The sequence below is a fragment of the Staurois parvus genome, unplaced genomic scaffold (assembly GCF_062004578.1).
Source record: "Staurois parvus isolate SC_StPar_1 unplaced genomic scaffold, SC_StPar_1.0 ptg000154l, whole genome shotgun sequence".
Taxonomy (NCBI): Eukaryota; Metazoa; Chordata; class Amphibia; order Anura; family Ranidae; genus Staurois; species Staurois parvus.
Window position 1 is genome coordinate 7,582,193 of NW_028317950.1, and position 19,266 is coordinate 7,601,458.

Consider the following 19,266-nt stretch of genomic DNA (forward strand, 5'->3'; position numbering starts at 1 on the left):
CGCCCTGCCGCCGTATTTATACAGTGGCTGGGCGGCATGTGGTTAGCCACCTCCTGTCCAGCCAGATGATGGCAGTGCAGGGGCAGGAGACCATTTATAAACAGCCTCCCCGCCCCCTGCTTGTGCGCGCTCCCAGGGAGCGTGCAGCACCACAATCCGGTGCCCGCTGTGTCCTCCGGAGGTGCGAGGTCCCGATCATGTGATCACTGTGATCACATGCAGAGTAGTAAGCAAGATGTCACTTCTGACATTATTGCTTACTACATGTGAAATCTGTGAATGATTACAGAGGTCACATGGTACAAGGCTATTCACAACAGCCTTGTACAATTTGACAAGCTGTAACCAATCACAGCTCACACAGTATTTCTCAATGGCTGCAATAATGCAGCCTGAGAGAAGGAGAAATTATTGCTTTTACAGTCTTTATGGGTGTAAAAGCAATCAGTTTAAAAAAAAAATCTTCATCACCCCCCACAAGTAGTACAGTGTCACCATGGTACTGCTAGGGTGACAGTATGTAAAAAAAAAAAAAAAAAAAAAAAACATAAATAAGAATATAAAAAAATAAAAATGTAAACAAAAATGTTTTTAAATTATAATTTTTGGTTATAAACTAATTTGGGTTAGTTTTTTTTTTTTACTAAAAAGATAACTGAATAAATTTTGGCCAAGATTTATGATGAAATATTATTTATTTGCTAAATTTTATAAGAAAAACACTTTTTTCAAAATTTTTGGACTTTGATTTATATAGCAAAAAAATAAAAATCCCAGTGGTAAATAAATACCACCAAAATAAAGCTTTATCGGTCTCAAAAAAATGCTAAAAAATTCATATGGGTACAGTGTTGCATGACCGCGCAATTGTCATTCAAAGTGTGATAGCGCTGAACACTGAAAATTGGCCTGGACAGGAAGGGGGCAAAAGTGTGCAGACTTGAAGTGATTAATAAAAAGTAGCAACAAGTACATCGAGCCAATACGTTTCAGAGAAAGGACTCCCCCTTCTTCAGGGCTATCGAGCAAACATGAAAAATACATAAACAGATATGTAAAAACAAGGTACAGGAGCAAAAGCAAAAATGTAAAAGTTAATATCAACAATGTTATACTGCTATAGAGAAAGATAGATATCCGTAGCAATATAACATCTTTGATATTATCTTTTACATGTTTGCTCCTGTACCTCGTTTTTACATACAGTATTTGTTTTCTATGTATTTTTCATGTTTGCTCGATAGCCCTGAAGAAGAGGGAGTCCTTTCCCAGAAACACGTTGGCTCAATGTACTTTAAGTGCTTTCAATAAACATCTTTTTACCTTTTAATCTTCTTTGTCAAAAGTTTTATTGAAATGCTGAACAATATAAAAAGCTGATCGCCCACGCAGGGGTGCCATGTAATAGATAACCTATGAAATATTCAACAGGCAATGATCAAACATTTGAAAAACATTATTAGCAATATAGAGCCGCCCAGAGGCCAAAGCTCTATCGCAGCTTTCATGGTTCAGGAACAATGCCCGAGTGATCAAACAGTATGTACTAGCAAAAAAAAAAAAGAACAATAGCGTTTCAGTTGACCGGAAGAAAGCAGTAAACAAAAATATAGGAAATGGAAAAGAGAAGAGAAATTAACAATCAGAAAACAAGAAGAAGGAAAAGAGAAGAGTTCTCCTGCTGGCCCAAAAAAAACAAAAAGCTAGAGAGTCCCCAAACCCAATGGAGATAGACTGGAAAACTCATACGTCCACCAAGTATGCCAGATCTTCAAGAATTTAGTATGAGTATCATCAACAATACTGGTCATTTTTTCATGTAACATCAGGGAGGTCATTCTGTAAGGTGCTTAACCATACAGAAAAGGGACAGAGGGTGATCTCCAAGTCTTGGCAATGACCCGTTTAGTGGCTATACAGACGTAAGTGGCAAGCTTCTGCTGGTGCACAAACAGGCCTGTGACTGGCCAGTGAAGTAATGCCGCTTTCATGTCTTTCGGAATAGGAACATGGAAAATGGAATGTTGTAGGCCAAAAACTCTGGACCAGAACCCAACTAGATGAGGACATCAAATGTGAAGTACATCCCTACGCATTCCACAGCCACGGAAACATCTGTCTGAAAAGTTGGGGTTGGTGCATGGAATGCGGGCAGACAACCTTTTAATCTTCTAATTCACACAACCACCCACCCACAAACAGCAACTGATCCAGTCAGTCCAGCATGGTCTCCAGCACAAATGAGATGTCATTGAGGGTAGAATGCGGCCTGGCTGGTCAATGCGCAATTGGGAGAATTCCTGTAGAAGACCGAGTGCCACTATTCTGTCCCTACTCAACAAGAACCTTTCCCTTCTGCTATTCACTTTCCCTGACAGATGAGTAATCTGTCTGTACTGTCCACTTGCAAAAATGCACACAAAACCCAGGAGCCAGGATAATAAATAGACTCTGCCTAACCCAAAATGGCCACCATAGTCACATGGGGTGCAGCATCCAATTAGATCACTTTCCCAGTGACCCAGGAAACCATAGAAGAACAGATTCCTCCTTATTTCCTCTTCTCCTGCAATGCCGCTACGGTTGAGTGCCACCTGCAGTTGAAAAAGGAGACTGCACTTGCCTACAGGTTCCCAGGGGATTCCTATTAAGGGGATCAGCATGGGTGAAACAGACTCACAGTGTCAATAAGAATAGGAACCAGACCACCTTCCCTGACACAGGAAGGACTTCCATTACTTCTAGGTGGTGAGCACACAGCAGTACATCGAAAGTGTTTGAACCAGGAGGCCTGGGCAAATTAGGACCCCATGCAGCAGAAGGAAACACCTGTTCTGATAGACCAGAACACAGCCTGGAAGTCACGGATTCTCCAATGAGAGAGATTTCTTGGAGATAGGTAGAATAACTCTTGTGCAGCAAAATTAGGAAGCTGTAGAACCTTTTGGTTACATATAGACTCCGCAGACATCTATAAAAGTAGAAACTCTTTATTCATAACATATGCCGCCTGCCTAGGCCTCTTTTAGAACTAAACAAAGGATAGGCTGATTCTACAATCAAACTCTTGAATACATCTTTTTACCCTGAATTTACAAATCGACTTTCCATTACTGTATGGATTTTCCATTGTTGACCTTTGTAATTCAGCAAGTGGAGAAAGCAGGTGGGAAAAGAAGAAGAAATGTTAAACTCTCCATACTCATCCACCAAGCAGATGACATTTTTCTAACGCATTTTGTGAACCAAAGTCCATGTCATCAAGAGAAAGTAATGTATTAATCAGCCAATAGTTAAAACCAACAGGTTTTCTGTAGCTCACAGGAGGGAGAAAGAAGAGTTCTAATGTGCCATATATTTCTGCCAAATATCCTGCCTAGGTCCATAGGGGTTATATTACTCAAATCAGTTGGCCTCCAATATTCGTAGAGTCGGGATTGATCTCAGTATTTCCAAAGCTCAAAATAAATCCAGAACATCTCAGACACAAGCAAACTATTTCAACATTCTGTGGCAGCACCCAAATATTGTAGAGTTCCCCTTATGTTTTAACATTTCTAACAGCATCAGCTCACTTCCCTCCCTCCCTTATTTCCTGTGGAATAATGTGTTCCAGTCTATAGCTGGTACCCTTATTTTTAGCTGAAGATACGTTTATCTAGCAAGGCCATATTCTGCACTGTTTAGAAAGTCTTTTAAATGTACAGAAAGTGAAAGAGGAAATATATGCATTGTGATGTAATTGCTGACATGTATACCCTGTAAGATGCTTTTTCAAGGCACTTAGCTTTGCAGACGTTAGTCTGGCTAGGTCATCAGTTGGTTAATAAAGCTTGTTTTCCTCAAGTTCGTGTCCAGAGTTTTTCTTGGAATTCCCAAAGTTGCCATAACAATTCCAGTTATCAGATACTGAAAATTTGGGGAAATACTCCATCAACAGAGCCACTGACAGCCTGCTCAAAAGAAGGGGAAAAGGTTGTTCCCCCTGTGCATTTCCACTGTGTATGGCTAATGGATTGCTTTTTTCAGGGGCTAAAAACTCATACAACAGTCCGGGTTGTAATATGTATTGAGATCTGTGGATCAAATATTGGAGTCTTTATACTCTAGGGCAGGGACAGGCAACCTTAAAGAGGTGGAGATCTACCTGAACAACAGGGGAGAAGTCAAAGATCACCGGGCACATTGTTGCCTCCCCACACTTGATTTAAACCTCTAGTTGCTGGACTACCGTGTTGTAATTGCGTGCATTGCACGACAATCATGGGTTTAAATCAGATAGTGAGGAGGCAACATATCTCCTCCTCATCACCTGTCACACTCGGATCGCTTTTCAGAGGAGTAGCAGTGACTGCTACACTTGAGAATGAGCCCTTAGTTGCATCCGGCAGCGACACCCTTACGGCTCGTTACCAAATAAAGTTGGGGGGTGGTAAAACCCTGCTGTTGAGTCATTTGAGTGTCATTGGGGTGGTAAAAATACACCTTAACCACTTGCCCTCCAGCGGATTTACCCTCCTTCCTGACCAGGCCATTTTTTGAGATATGGTGCTGCGTTACCTTAACTGACAATTGCGCGGTCATGCAATGCTGTACATAAATAAAATTTGTGTCCTTTTTTCCCCCCACAAATAGAGCTTTCATTCGGTGGTATTTGATCGCCTGTGCAGTTTTTTAATTTTTTGCGTTATAATAAACAAAAAAAGATTTTGAGAAAAACAATATTTTTTACTTTTTTGCTATTAAAACATGTCCAGTAAAAAAAGATATATATATATATATAAATAATGTGTGTGTGATTTTGCACACCCCTGCTGCTCTGTAGCAGTGGTTAACTATGGGATTTTACCACCCCCCAAACTACAAATGTAAATTAATTCTTACTGTTCTGAGCCCCCTATAATCCTGCTTTCACACCGATGTGCTGCGGTTTGTCTGCACTACAAGTGCAGCGCAGTGTATCTGTGACTTTTCTGGGTTAGCTGCTCTTTGCCATAGACTTCTATTATATCCTGCAGGTGTGTTGCACTTTCTGAAAGCGCACTAACACTCAGAAGCATTCAGTGCACCAAACCCACAGGATAATCATAGGACAAAAGTCTATGGCTATGTGCAGCTAACTCACAGGAAAGCTGCAGGTACACTGCACAGCACCCGTTGTGTGGGTAAACCGCAGCAGATCAGTGTGAAAGCAGCCCTATACTATTATGCCCAGCTTCACACTGACCTGAAGATCTCTTCTTTCCTGCTACTGGCACCACTCTGGAGACCTCTAGCCGGGATAAGAGGTGGAGTGCAGATGGTATCACTCTGCATGGGACAGGAGCCAGCACTACAGAGGAGACATCGTCTTATGCAGCTCTTGCTCCCTACTTCAGCTCCAACTTTACAAGTAGTCTGCATTGCACTCTGTTTGATGCTCTGGGATGGTGAGTCATCAAGCCATGACTGCGATCTACCAGTCACCTGGCCGCGAGTTACTGGTAGATCGCGATTTACAGATTGCTGACCCCCACTCTAGGGAGAATAATCCTTATCAGCCCTCTGATGAGGGGCTACGTGACCATTGCGGGTACCTGGTCCATAAAGACAAACAAAGACTCCAAGAGTGAAAAAGTGGGTTGAGGAAAACCAGAGATGGGAGAAAAGGAGGTGTCCCTGAGGGTAGGTTCCCTTAATGCCCAATGCATCTGCAGGTTAGGAGAAGGGGGTAACTTTCTGTTTTATGAGGACAAGCCTGAAAGTGAACATGATGTGGGCCCTTCCAGCAAGGAACCAGATTAGTTACCATTGCCTACAGGTGAAAGGCAATTTCCCGTGTTGAAATCCAACGAAGCCAGGTCCAGCTGGATCCTGCAAGCTATTAAAATGTTTACTAAACCCACAACAGGATGCTTGTTATACTCAATGTGGAACCTAAGGGGTTAATCTTCTGCATTGTATAAAAGGCTGTTTGTGCCTGTGCTGTCTGTTGATCCTGTCTTCTCCGATTCCCCCCCCCCCCCTTTTTTTTTTTTTTTTTACTGTCCCCAATCCATCTGCCACAGTACGGAGGAGCAGTGGCAAGTCTGAACATGCTCTTTTTGGTGTGTATTACTACAGAGGTTTTTTTTTTGGGGGGGGAGGGTGCATGTGATCCGCAAAGGGCCAATCAGTGCTGTCCGAATAGAAGGTCAGGGGACATGCAGCCTCATAGGACAATCTGAGTAAGAATGAAAACACCTCCTGCAAGATTAACCACTGCTCTGCTGGATACTGTCACAAGACTGCTATATACTGATGAGAAAAAGGTATTTAGCAGTTTCTATTTACTAAAATATTTGCATTTCCATGTTCTGTGTACTGTGGGAGAGCAGATATAGTGAATGCAGGGTTCTGGGTTTAGTAACACTTTAATCCCTTCAGAAAGATGTTGTCCACTAGGGACCATGGCGACTATTCTCTTTGCAAAAGGCTATTTGAGTGTCCCACAATGAGGATGCCAGGAAAAAACACTAGGCCAGACACAGAAATCAATGCTCTGAGATGAGAGGTAATCACAAGAGAGAATCTTGCGCACAAGGTATGATCTGAAAATAAAATCAAGCTGCAAGCATTGAGTGCAAATCCAAATATACAAATCAACACCTAAAATCTAAATAAAAGCATGCTGTGCTAAACATACAAATAAATCATGAAATAAGTTACAACAAAATCCTGTCAATACTCAATACAAGTAAATCAGTGCACAACTATATAAAACTTAGCAACAGTGTTCATAAGGTCTGTGGAAAACACAATGAGAATCTGCAACTATATCACAATCCTTTGTAATCAGTACTTGGAAAGTCTGTGAGCCATCAATTGAAAAGCTGCTATGTGAATATTGAAACCTACTTAAGTGTGAATTGTGAATCGCCTGCACCTAGCACATACTCATACTAGTGTGCTAAATCAATAATATACCTTAATGTGCCGCACTTCACTTAAATTTATACATCCCATTGCTATTACTTATTGCACTGCCGGCCTCCTGGAATACAGAACGGCAGGTGAAACGGGCTGCGGGGGACACACCATGGGACCGAGGGACAGGTAAGTGGCTGTTTTTTAAAAGTCAGCAGATAGTTTTTGTAGCTGCTGACTTTTATTTTTTGACAGGGTGAGTGGAACTCCGCTTTAAGGTATATATCTGTGAACCATCAAATTGCATTGTCCCATATGCAAAGGCTCATGCTCTTTAAAATCCATTGGTGATCAAATCTCTAGCTCAGGAGAAATCCACCCCCACCCCTAGGGGAACACTCTCACCTTCTAAAGACGATCTCAAACTCAGTAAGGTCTCACACACTTTTCCTTTTAATGTCAGAGGCTAAGGTCACTGCAGTGCTTGTAACCACAATAAAAAAAAAAAAAAGAAAAATAATATAGTGCTTTCTGCAAACAAACAAAGTCTTATTAAATCTCCCCGAGGGTCTGGGAGCACCTGCTTCACAAGTAGATGAAGGCGAAGGGTGGGATGCACTAAGCTTTCCATGAATATCTTAACCTGAGGCAGGTGTACATTCTAGTTTCTCTTGGTATTCTTCACGATGGTTTCAAGGGTAGATTCAAAGAGATGAAGTCCTTCGAAGGCCAAGCCGGTCAGGTGCTCCTTGAATGTTGTATCTGCACCAGCATTCCACCACCTTAACCAGAATGCTCTGCAGATCTGTATAGGAAACATCCCCATACAAGACACAAGTTTAGATGCTTACAAGAAGCCATCACAACTGAAGCATAAGGTTCCAGACATCTGCTCTCATGCACAATCAGGAAGGGGTCATCGTCTACCCCAGCAGTGTAGAGATCTTTTGAGAGATCTAACTCATTAGCCACAGTATGACAGATTAGGGTCACTGCCAAAACAAGGTGGAGGGCACAACCTGTCGGAGAAGACTGGAATTTAAGGAGGGATTCCAACTGTGGATCAGTAGAATCCTAAAAAGAAATTACGCGCGCTACTGATCTATTATTTTTACTGTTATGGTGGGTTACACTCTCTCTCAGAGTGGAATAGTCCCAGCACACTCTCAGGTGGGGTCCAGGACGTTTCAGGAATGCTGACCAGGTGTAGTGAGAAGGTCTTAGCAGCTGTAGGGGATCTGGAAGATCCAAGGCTTGAGATAGCAGGCTGATCCTACAGATGCACAGTACTATGTAATGAACCAATACAAGCTGAAACAGTCTCTTGCAAGCTTGAAGTAACAACTGTGGTGCCTCTAGAGCAGTTTTATCAGAAATAGACTATGGGGACTCCACGTCTGAGACGCTCACCGTGACTGGTGGTCTGGCCTGTTTTAAAGCCACTGGTAGATGAGAGATGGACTCTGAAGGGGAAGGCAAGGAAGTGAAGTGTACTTCAAGCCTCTGCATTTGGTATGTGCGAAGAACTAGACGAGTTTGCTCTGTTGACTACACAGGAAGTAGGGAGAATCTGCTTTATAGGAACATGGATTAAAAAAAAAAAAAAAAAAAAAAAAAAAGGGAAGAAAAAAAAAAAAAAAAAAAAGAAGGAGGAGGAGGGGGTTTCTAGCTAAAAAGAAAATATATTATTATTACCTTCAGTCCTGGTGAGCAGACAGAAAACAAGGGAAAACCAGCGATAAAATGTTTGGACTGTGGTTGTGTTTTAAATATTGAAATGCTGTTGGATCCCGACTTTAGGATTTACACGTATACTGTTTACATGCCGGAAACGTGTGTGTAGATATATATAAACAATAAGTATGTGTGTGCTGCGTACGTGCCAGCTGCTCCAATCCAGATTATTTATAATGACACTAAACTCTAGAAAAAAAAAAAAATCTATTCAAGTATGTATTCGTAACCACTTGACGTCCAGAAGGTCTTACCCCCTTCATGACCAGGGCATTGTTTTGCTATTCAGCACTGTGCTACTTTAACTGGCATTTGCTCGGTCATGCAACACTGTACGCAAATTGCATTTATATTATTTTTTCACACAAAGATTTTTAGGGGTATTTGATTACCACTATATTTTTAATCACATAAATGAAAACAGACTGAACTTTTTTTAAAAAAAAAAACAAAAAACAATATTTTCTAAATTTCTGTTATGAAACATGTCCACTAAAAAAATGTAAAAATCAAATTTCTTCATAAATTTTGGACAAAATGTATTTTGGTCTGTCTTTGTTAAAAAAAAAAAAAAACAGCTATGACGCTATACTGGTAATGGTGTGATCAACAATTTATAGTACGACGGTGGTAGTGTGATAGGCAACTTGACACTGGCTGGGAGGTACACTGACATCAATAGTGACACTAATGAAGTGCTATTACTGTACACTGTCACTGCACTAATGACTCTAGTTGGGAAGGGGTTAATATCTAGGAGCAATAAAAGGATGTGTGCCTAATACAGTCAGGTCCATAAATATTGGGACATCGACACAATTCTAACATTTTTGGCTCTATACACCACCACAATGGATTTGAAATGAAACGAACAAGATGTGCTTTAACTGCAGACTGTCAGCTTTAATTTGAGGGTATTTACATCCACATCAGATGAACGGTGTAGGAATTACAACAGTTTGCATATGTGCCTCCCACTTGTTAAGGTACCAAAAGTAATGGGACAGAATATTAATCATAAATCAAACTTTCACTTTTTAATACTTGGTTGTAAATCCTTTGCAGTCAATTTCAGCCTGAAGTCTGGAACGCATAGACATCACCAGACGTTGGGTTTCATCCCTGGTGATGCTCTGCCAGGCCTCTACTGCAACTGTCTTCAGTTCCTGCTTGTTCTTGGGGCATTTTCCCTTCAGTTTTGTCTTCAGCAAGTGAAATGCATGCTCAATCGGATTCAGGTCAGGTGATTGACTTGGCCATTGCATAACATTCCACTTCTTTCCCTTAAAAAACTCTTTGGTTGCTTTTGCAGTCTGCTTTGGGTCATTGTCCATCTGCACTGTGAAGCGGCATCCAATGAGTTCTGAAACATTTGGCTGAATATGAGCAGATAATATTGCCTGAAACACTTCAGAATTCACCCTGCTGCTTTTGTCAGCAGTCACATCGTCAATAAATACAAGAGAACCAGTTCCATTGGCAGCCATACATGCCCACGCCATGACACTACCACCACCATGCTTCACTGATGAGGTGGTATGCTTAGGATCATGAGCAGTTCCTTTCCTTCTCCATACTCTTCTCTTCCCATCACTCTGGTACAAGTTGATCTTGGTCTCATCTGTCCATAGGATGTTGTTCCAGAACTGTGAAGGCTTTTTTAGATGTCGTTTGGCAAACTCTAATCTGGCCTTCCTGTTTTTGAGGCTCACCAATGGTTTACATCTTGTGGTGAACCCTCTGTATTCACTCTGGTGAAGTCTTCTCTTGATTAATGACTTTGACACACATACACCTACCTCCTGGAGAGTGTTCTTGATCTGGCCAACTGTTGTGAAGGGTGTTTTCTTCACCAGGGAAAGAATTCTTCGGTCATCCACCACAGTTGTTTTCCATGGTCTTCCGGGTCTTTTGGTGTTGCTGAACTCACCGGTGCATTCCTTCTTTTTAAGAATGTTCCAAACAGTTGTTTTGGCCACGCCTAATGTTTTTGCTATCTCTCTGATGGGTTTGTTTTGTTTTTTCAGCCTAATGATGGCTTGCTTCACTGATAGTGACAGCTCTTTGGATCTCATCTTGAGAGTTGACAGCAACAGATTCCAAATGCAAATAGCACACTTGAAATGAACTCTGGACCTTTTATCTGCTCAGTGTAATTGGGATAATGAGGGAATAACACACACCTGGCCATGGAACAGCTGAGAAGCCAATTGTCCCATTACTTTTGGTCCCTTAACAAGTGGGAGGCACATATGCAAACTGTTGTAATTCCTACACTGTTCACCTGATTTGGATGTAAATACCCTCAAATTAAAGCTGACAGTCTGCAGTTAAAGCACATCTTGTTTGTTTCATTTCAAATCCATTGTGGTGGTGTATAGAGCCATAAATGTTAGAATTGTGTCGATGTCCCAATATTTATAGACCTGACTGTAAGTGTAATATAAGCTGCTTTTACTTACAAATCTGTCTGTTTCTTCTCCTTGCTTTGCAGGTAGAAGAAACAGCCAGATCACTGATTTATGTACAGTGCCCTGTGTGTTTGTAAACACAGGGCTCTGTGCTGTGATTGGCTATAGTCGATTTGCAGGTCTTAGCCTTATCATATTGGCTGTGACCTGCTGACAAAATCCTGCTGTAGCCAGTGGCAGCACGGGTTAGCATTAGGCACGCGCATGTGAGCCCCTAACCTGAAACAGGCTTGATGATGTACATGTACGTGATCCAGCCTGTCCGTGTCGCCCACTCATAGTAAAAGTCCTCCTCCCAGCACCAGGGTGTATTTACCACAAGGCAAACAAGGCACTTGCCTAGGGTGGAATTTTTCAGGGGGGCAGCACCTCCCCCTAGAAGTAGGGATGGAAGAAGGGACACGCGCGCCATGGGAACCAGGTGGGATCCAAGAGAGGCTTCGGGCTGCTTGATGGTGTATGTAGAGCCTGACTCTCGTTCCTGGGGATGTCTGGAGCTGTGAAGATGAGGACCTATCACAACCCCCCGATGAAGCCACGTGATTGGAGGCGTAACGCGTAGGGGAGGGGCTACGTCATCACTCGGCGAGGAGCCGCACAACACGATAGACGGCAGGTGTATGACTCAGAGGCCAGCAGAGGATTTCCAATATGATATTGCGTTACTTAAACCTGTCTAGTGTGAGTTTAATACTTGGATGGTGGGAATAAAAAGTTTTAAAAGGTAAAGCACTATGTCCTCTATTTCTTCCTGCATGCGGAGTAACACAAGGAGAGTATAATTAGGAGGTCTGGGATAACAAAAGGAGTGTGTAATCCCTGAGGGGATAATCAGCCACCAGAGGATACATCCATTACTCCTAAAGGAAGGATCGCCCTATTTCACCAGCAAAAGTATATGTCTAGCAGGTTCCAGGGAAAGTGAACCAAAAGCGTGTATAGCCTAATTGCAGGCATCAAAGGAGGTGAGCGCACATCTTCACTATTTGAAGGATTCACAAAAGTCACAAATTGAAGAACAACAAGCACCAAGTCACTATATATAAACAATGGTTTATTCAATGGGACTATTATTTTGATGATATTTGGATTCATACTAATCACTATTAATTATTTATGAGCATTTGGTTATTTTTATTTATGGGGGATCATTTAAATGCGTTTTAGTTGAGGGTTATTAGTTGGTTTACTATTTTTATTATATTAAATGAGGGTATTATGAATATAAATGAAATTGAGGGTATTAGTAAGTACATCATGTCACTAAAAGGTGATTTATGAGCATCTTTTTTTAGAGGAGTATTTCATGTGGAATTATTTTGATATTTATTTGGAGGAGATTGATTAGTTGAAACTATCTATTTAAATATTTTTTGGTATTTATACACTTTTATTAGTTATTTGTATCATAATTTGAATTAATTTAACGGTAATAATTTAATTATTATTTATTGAGAAGTATTTAGGAGCGCAACATATATTTGTAGACAAAACCTAAATACACCACTGCCCAGCACCTCTGTAGTTCAGAAAGCAGGCTCTGTGAAATGTGTGACACAGCAGTACCTGAATACGTGTCACAGTAAATGTGTGAGGATCTTCACAAAATAAAGCAGGCCATAGATGGCTCAGTTTTCTGAATAAAAGTATATATATCAATTAATACGGCGCTAGATAGAACAAGATAATATAATTCAGTATATATCAAAGGTGAATAAATATCTGACATCTAGATAGGGTGAAATATATATATATCTGGCATCTATAAAGGGTGAGATAGAAGGCTAAGAGAGTGACATGCATTAAGATGACAAATGGTGAATAATGTCCTTGGTAAATCACACAGACTTCATGCAGGTGTGAGCTGCAATGTGCCAATCACCTTCCTGCTCAGGCCCCCAGGGACCAGAGAGCATTGGGTAGTAAATAGAATATTCCTCCAGATGACAGGTAGAACTCTCTGGCGGCGAAGGTATAGCTCTCTCCTCTTGACTAGCCTCAGTACTGGATAGGTAGGTCTCAGCTCAGTTTTCTGAATAGATTCCCCCATGCACAAAAGCAAGGTGGATGGAGAGCCTCCCCACTGCTCTCAGAATACACTGATCAGTGCTGCAGGCACTGATCGAACTAAAATATACCAACAGTCCAGTTTGAGAGGAGTCGACCGTTGAATTTGAACAGGAATAGCCATAGATGGATCAAAATTCAGCCAGCTCAGCAGCCGGATCCATCTATGGCCAGTTTAGGGACTAATTCACATCAGATGCAGTCCAGTACATTTTTAATCTGCATCTAAAATGCAAGCACAGTGTTTTCCATGTATTCTAATGGTCCTAGTTCACTCCAGTGCAGTCAACAAAAGTTGAACTGCTGCATTTTTTCTGTATGGAACAAATCTAGAACGCAGCAAAATACATGTTCATGCACCAAAAAAAGGCACTGGAACACACTTCGCCCTGGATTTTCCAAGTGTCAAACTATAAAGAAAAGAAAAAAAAAAAAACTGCACTGGAACGCACATGCAAACATGCAGTGTGCAAACTTCATGTATATTAGGAGCAGATTACTAGTCTAGAAATGAGTTAAATACAATGTGGACATAAATGTGTTCTTACATTTTGACCACAGATGTGTTTTAACTCAAATAATGTACTTTCTATTGCGCTCTGCCTCCTCCAAATTCCTTCTTTTTTTTTTTTTGTGATCCGATTTCCTGTTTGTTACCCTAGGTTCACACCTGAGCAGGGGGGGACTGACAACTCATGGGGCCCTCGGGCAATAGGGGATCATGGGGCCCCTGTGTCCTTGCCTATGAAAAAGGTACCAGGGGCATCTCATGGGGCCCCCTACTGACCCCGGCCCTCGGGCAGTGCCCGAGTTTCCAAATGGCCAGTCCGCCCTGCACCTGAGTATTTTCTGCAGCATTTTCCAGAAACGCACTACAGTCCATTTAACATGATTTCCTATGGGACACGTTGACATCCCGGCGTTTTCACCCAGTGTGTTTTTTGGAAAGGGTCGGGGACTTTTTTCAACGCAAAAAGTTGTGGTTTTGGTTCTATAGAAACGCTGCAGAAAAGCATGTAGTTCATTTTTGATGCGGTTTGCATTTTAATCTGCCCAGCAACAAGAACCCCCCGCAAAACACATAAACTTGGCAAAAAACACATAACGGACCGCAAAAAGCACTGCAGAAGCTGATCAAACGCAAACTGCATAGGTGTGAACCTAGCCTTAGAGGGTGGCTATGTTCGATCTCCATGGTCCCACTGTATGTAGGACGTAGTTATCCTCTCTTGCTGACTGCTAAAATGGAATATAAATGATGGATTATGGGATTTGTCGTGTACATAGAGCGGTGCACACGACCACAACCAGGGCTTTTTTGCAGCAGGAACGCAGGAGAACACAGTTCCGGCACTTCCAGTGCTGAATGTATGTAATGGCAAGGGATGCGCTGAAGGGGGATCTTTTGTTGCTGCAAGGCATTTATTTTGGTAGAGGAATCTATTGCTGCTGGGGAGAGTTAGGCCTCATGCACATTGGACGATATAAAACCGCCAGTATCGTTAGCTGTAGAATGCCGCATAAAAATGTGAGTTTTGATGCATTTTTAGCGTTTTTGAATTAGCGTTCAGAGTTTTTTTTAGCAAAACTACTCTCCCACAAAAACTTGAGGCTCAAAAATGCTCATAAATGCCGGATAGCTGTGTTTTTCAGCGTTTTTCCAGCCTGAAACACCCCTGCGGGGATCTACTGCTGAGGGAGGGGTGTATTGTTGCTGGCTGTTGGATTGTCTATTAATGCTGGCTGTGGGAAGATCAGATGTTGCTGTGGTCCATTGTTGCTGGGGGTGGGTCATATGTTGCTGGGGGGGGGAAATCTAGTGCTGAGAGAAGGGTCTTTTGTTGCTGGCTGTTGGAGTGTCTATTAATGCTGGCTGTGGGGAGATCTGTTGTTGCTGCTGTGGTTTTGTTGTTGTGGGTGGTCTATTGTTGCTGGGGGATCTACTGCTGAGGGAGGGGTCTTTTGTTGCTGGCTGTTGGAGTGTCTGTTAATGCTGGCTGTGGGGAGATCTGATGTTGCTACTGTGGTTTTTTTGTTGTGGGTGGTCCATTGATGCTGGGGGTAGGTCATATGTTGCTTTGGAAGGAGGGCGGGGGGGAAATCTACTGCTGAGGGAGATGTGTATTGTTGCTGGCTGTTGGAGTGTCTTTTAATGCTGGCTTCAGGCAGATTTGTTGTTGCGGGTGGTCCATTGTTGCTGGGGGATCTATTTTTGCTGGCTGATCTAGGAGATCTATTCTACTTCTTTTCGTGTTATCAGTAACAAATTAAATGCAAATTACTTAGCGCCACAAAGTGATACTTGGTTTTGTATTCTCCTAAAGAGCAGTAATGGGAGGTGGGTAAGGGGTGGAACCAAGGGACGATGCTCGGAGGTGGGTAAGGGGTGGAACCAAGGGACGATGCTCGGAGGTGGGTAAGGGGTGGAACCAAGGGACGATGCTCGGAGGTGGGTAAGGGGTGGAACCAAGGGACGATGCTCGGAGGTGGGTAAGAGGTGGAACCAAGGGACGATGCTCGGAGGTGGGTAAGGGGTGGAACCAAGGGACGATGCTCGGAGGTGGGTAAGGGGTGGAACCGAGGGACGATGCTCGGAGGTGGGTAAGAGGTGGAACCGAGGGACGATGCTCGGAGGTGGGTAAGGGGTGGAACCAAGGGACGATGCTCGGAGGTGGGTAAGGGGTGGAACCAAGGGACGATGCTCGGAGGTGGGTAAGAGGTGGAACCGAGGGACGATGCTCGGAGGTGGGTAAGGGGTGGAACCGAGGGACGATGCTCAGAGGTGGGTAAGGGGTGGAACCGAGGGACGATGCTCGGAGGTGGGTAAGGGGTGGAACCGAGGGACGATGCTCGGAGGTGGGTAAGGGGTGGAACCGAGGGACGATGCTCGGAGGTGGGTAAGGGGTGGAACCGAGGGACGATGCTCAGAGGTGGGTAAGGGGTGGAACCGAGGGACGATGCTCGGAGGTGCGTGAGGGGTGGAACCAAGGGACTATGCTCGGAGGTGGGTGAAGGGTAGAACCAAGGGACGATGCTCGGAGGTGGGTGAGGGGTGGAACCAAGGGACGATGCTCGGAGGTGGGTGAGGGGTGGAACCAAGGGACGATGCTCGGAAATGGGTGAGGGGTGGAACCAAGGGACGATGCTCGGAGGTGGGTGAAGGGTGGAACCAAGGGACGATGCTCGGAGGTGGGTGAAGGGTAGAACCAAGGGACGATGCTCGGAGGTGGGTGAAGGGTGGAACCAAGGGACGATGCTCGGCGGTGGGTGAGGGGTGGAACCAAGGGACGATGCTCGGAGGTGGGTGAGGGGTGGAACCAAGGGACGATGCTCGGAGGTGGGTGAGGGGTGGAACCAAGGGACGATGCTCGGAGGTGGGTGAGGGGTGGAACCAAGGGACGATGCTCGGAGGTGGGTGAGGGGTGGAACCAAGGGACGATGCTCGGAGGTGGGTGAGGGGTGGAACCAAGGGACGATGCTCAGAGGTGGGTGAGGGGTGGCACCAAGGGACGATGCTCAGAGGTGGGTGAGCGGTGGCACCAAGGGACGATGCTCAGAGGTGGGTGAGGGGTGGCACCAAGGGACGATGCTTGGAGGTGGAGACAAGGGGCGACTCGGAAAGGAGAAGTTCCTGCACCTGAGAAAAAAAAAAGCCGACTGCAACTAAGGTGCACTGCTCATTCCAAATGAACAGAAGTGAGGGGGGAATAGGTGAGGTTCATGGGGGATGTTATAAAGAAAACAACAGTAGGAAACAATTTTATGAAAAAAAAGATTAGAAGACCATTAAGTAGTGGATGTATATAGATTATTTTTGGAAACCAATGATATCGTTTAGTGCTACTGTAAGACTACCATAGCACTTCTCAATATAAAGTTGTGCCCTGTGTGATGAGAATTCTTCTTGTCATATCCAACATTTTTCTGAAATTTTTGAATGTGAGATTTGTACAGCAAGCCTCCCAGTTACTGGAGGTTATGTAATGCGCTCAGTATGTGGAAATGTCTGCAGCAGTGAATGCAGTTGTATACATTATCCTCCTCCTCCTGGTCATTGGTGTACGCATTTTCTGAAACATGATCCTGTTTGGAGGAACCTTCAGCTGGGTGGAGGAGAGATTGCTTCCTATAATGCCCACACATTGCAACCGTTATGCAATCCAAATTCAACTGTAATTTGTTTGTTTCCTATTACACTGTTACACGTATATTTTATAGCTGATCTCCTTTATTAAGCAACACATTCCATAAACATAACAAATGTACAGAAACAAGACATAAGACCGCTCTGCCAGAATTAAATAATGGATTTAGCAATATTTCATTATTGTTTTCCATCCAATAGATTTTTAGGACAGAAAAACTATGATCGGTACGGATAAAACCAAAAAAAAAAAAAAAAATGTAATTGAAGTTCCATGATCAACTATATAATTTCGATATCATCTCATCGACCATAGGGCCACAAGAATTGCGTTTGTGGAATGGCGGGATTGCAGTAACTTGATCAGAAGGCGAAATCTGACAAATGTGTTTTTGTAGCAGCTGCTTTGAGATGTGGGGTCCATTGAGAGAGATTTGATCTAGTTAACACATGAATTGGCTCAATCTATATGATTCTGGCAGATCTAAGCTTGCAATACAAACAGGTCACAAAGTTCATAGCTAACACAACAGATAGCAGAGAGAAGTTTGCTGATCAGAGGATAGGATACAACAGGCAACACACAAACTTGTACATAGAAAAGTCCCACTTACTGAACCGTATGGAATCTCCTGCCTCTGGGCTCCTGGGTGTCCCCAGCAGTCTGATGAGTGCAGTCTTTGCAGTGGGAGGAGAAGGAGCCAAATCTCTAACACTCCTCCTTCCTAATTGTAGGATATTAGACTTCCAAGAGAGGCATTGCAAGCCGGCTGCACACATTACAGACTGCAGCAGAAGAATGCAATTGCTGCAGCTACAGGGGAACTACAGATCCCAGCAGAAGCAGATTTCAGGCATTCCAAGCTCCAGAATTCCTTACCAGTAGCAGACCTTTTTACATTTAGGGCTGGTTCACACCATCTCTGGTGCTGAATTTCACATGAACATGTGGTGCAATCCTGTGCGATTTACATGTGGCTCCGTGCGGTGCAATTTCAAGCCCATTCATTTTAAATTATTATTATACAGGATTTATATAGCGCCAACAGTTTGTGCAGCACTTTACAAAATAAAAGTAGACATTACAGTTGCTATCAGGGGCGGACTGACAACTCATGGGGCCCCCAGGCAATAGGGGATCATGGGGCCCCTGTGTCCTTGCCCACACTCAAACCACACCCAAAAAAGCCTATGAAAGGTACCAGGGACATCTCATGGGGCCCCCTACTGACCCCGGGTCCTTAGGCAGTGCCCGAGTTCCCCAATGGTCAGTCCGTCCCTGGTTGCAATACAATTTGGTAGAAGAGGAAATAGACGGCCCTGCTCATAAGAGCTTACAATCTAGGAGGAAGGGTTGAGTGATACAAAAGGTAATAGCCGTGATGGGATGAGCTGAAGGAGGAAATAAATGGTCATTTACTAGGTAGAAGCAGGATAGGCTTCTTTAAAGAGAAAGGTGGATAGATTAGGAAACAGCCAAAAAGATTGGGGTAGGGAGTTCCATAGGATGGGAGAAGCTCGGGAGATGTCCTGGAGGCGAGCATGAATGGGCTCTAATTTCACCGCAACAAAAGTTAAGCATGCACTACTTTTTAAAACGCGCTGTAGTCAGATCGCATGGTAGGAAAATCTCATGCGATTCAATGTGGCAAACGCACTGCATTTGTGACCTGCGTTTGGGGTGTTGTTAACATTTTATTGATACCCGCTGCAAACCACAAAAGCAGTGAGTTCTGCATGTGGGTTGAATTGCACAGGAGCACTCAGCGTGTTCCTGTGCCATTCTAGTGTGGGCATGGTGTGAACAGGCACTTAAACTGGAACTACACCCATATATTTAACAGTTTAAAAAAACCAGCTACATTCACGCAATGCCGGGCTGCTAACTGTCACATTTGCTTTTGCTTTCAGCCAAACTGTCAAACCATCAAATGGCTGGTGTCACACCTGATCACGTGTAGCATC

General features: G+C 43.4%; 1 protein-coding gene across 2 annotated transcripts in view; it reads right to left on the minus strand.

Annotated features, from left to right (window-relative positions):
- LOC149463465 (catechol O-methyltransferase-like) overlaps nucleotides 1-18,007 on the minus strand; it is a 41,583-nt gene extending 23,576 nt beyond the window's left edge. For both annotated transcript variants that reach the window (XM_089675001.1, XM_089675002.1), the window contains exon 1: nucleotides 17,916-18,007. The gene's annotated coding sequence lies outside the window, so the exon portion shown is untranslated. The remainder of the gene's footprint in view (nucleotides 1-17,915) is intronic.
- Nucleotides 18,008-19,266: the final 1,259 nt, after the last annotated feature.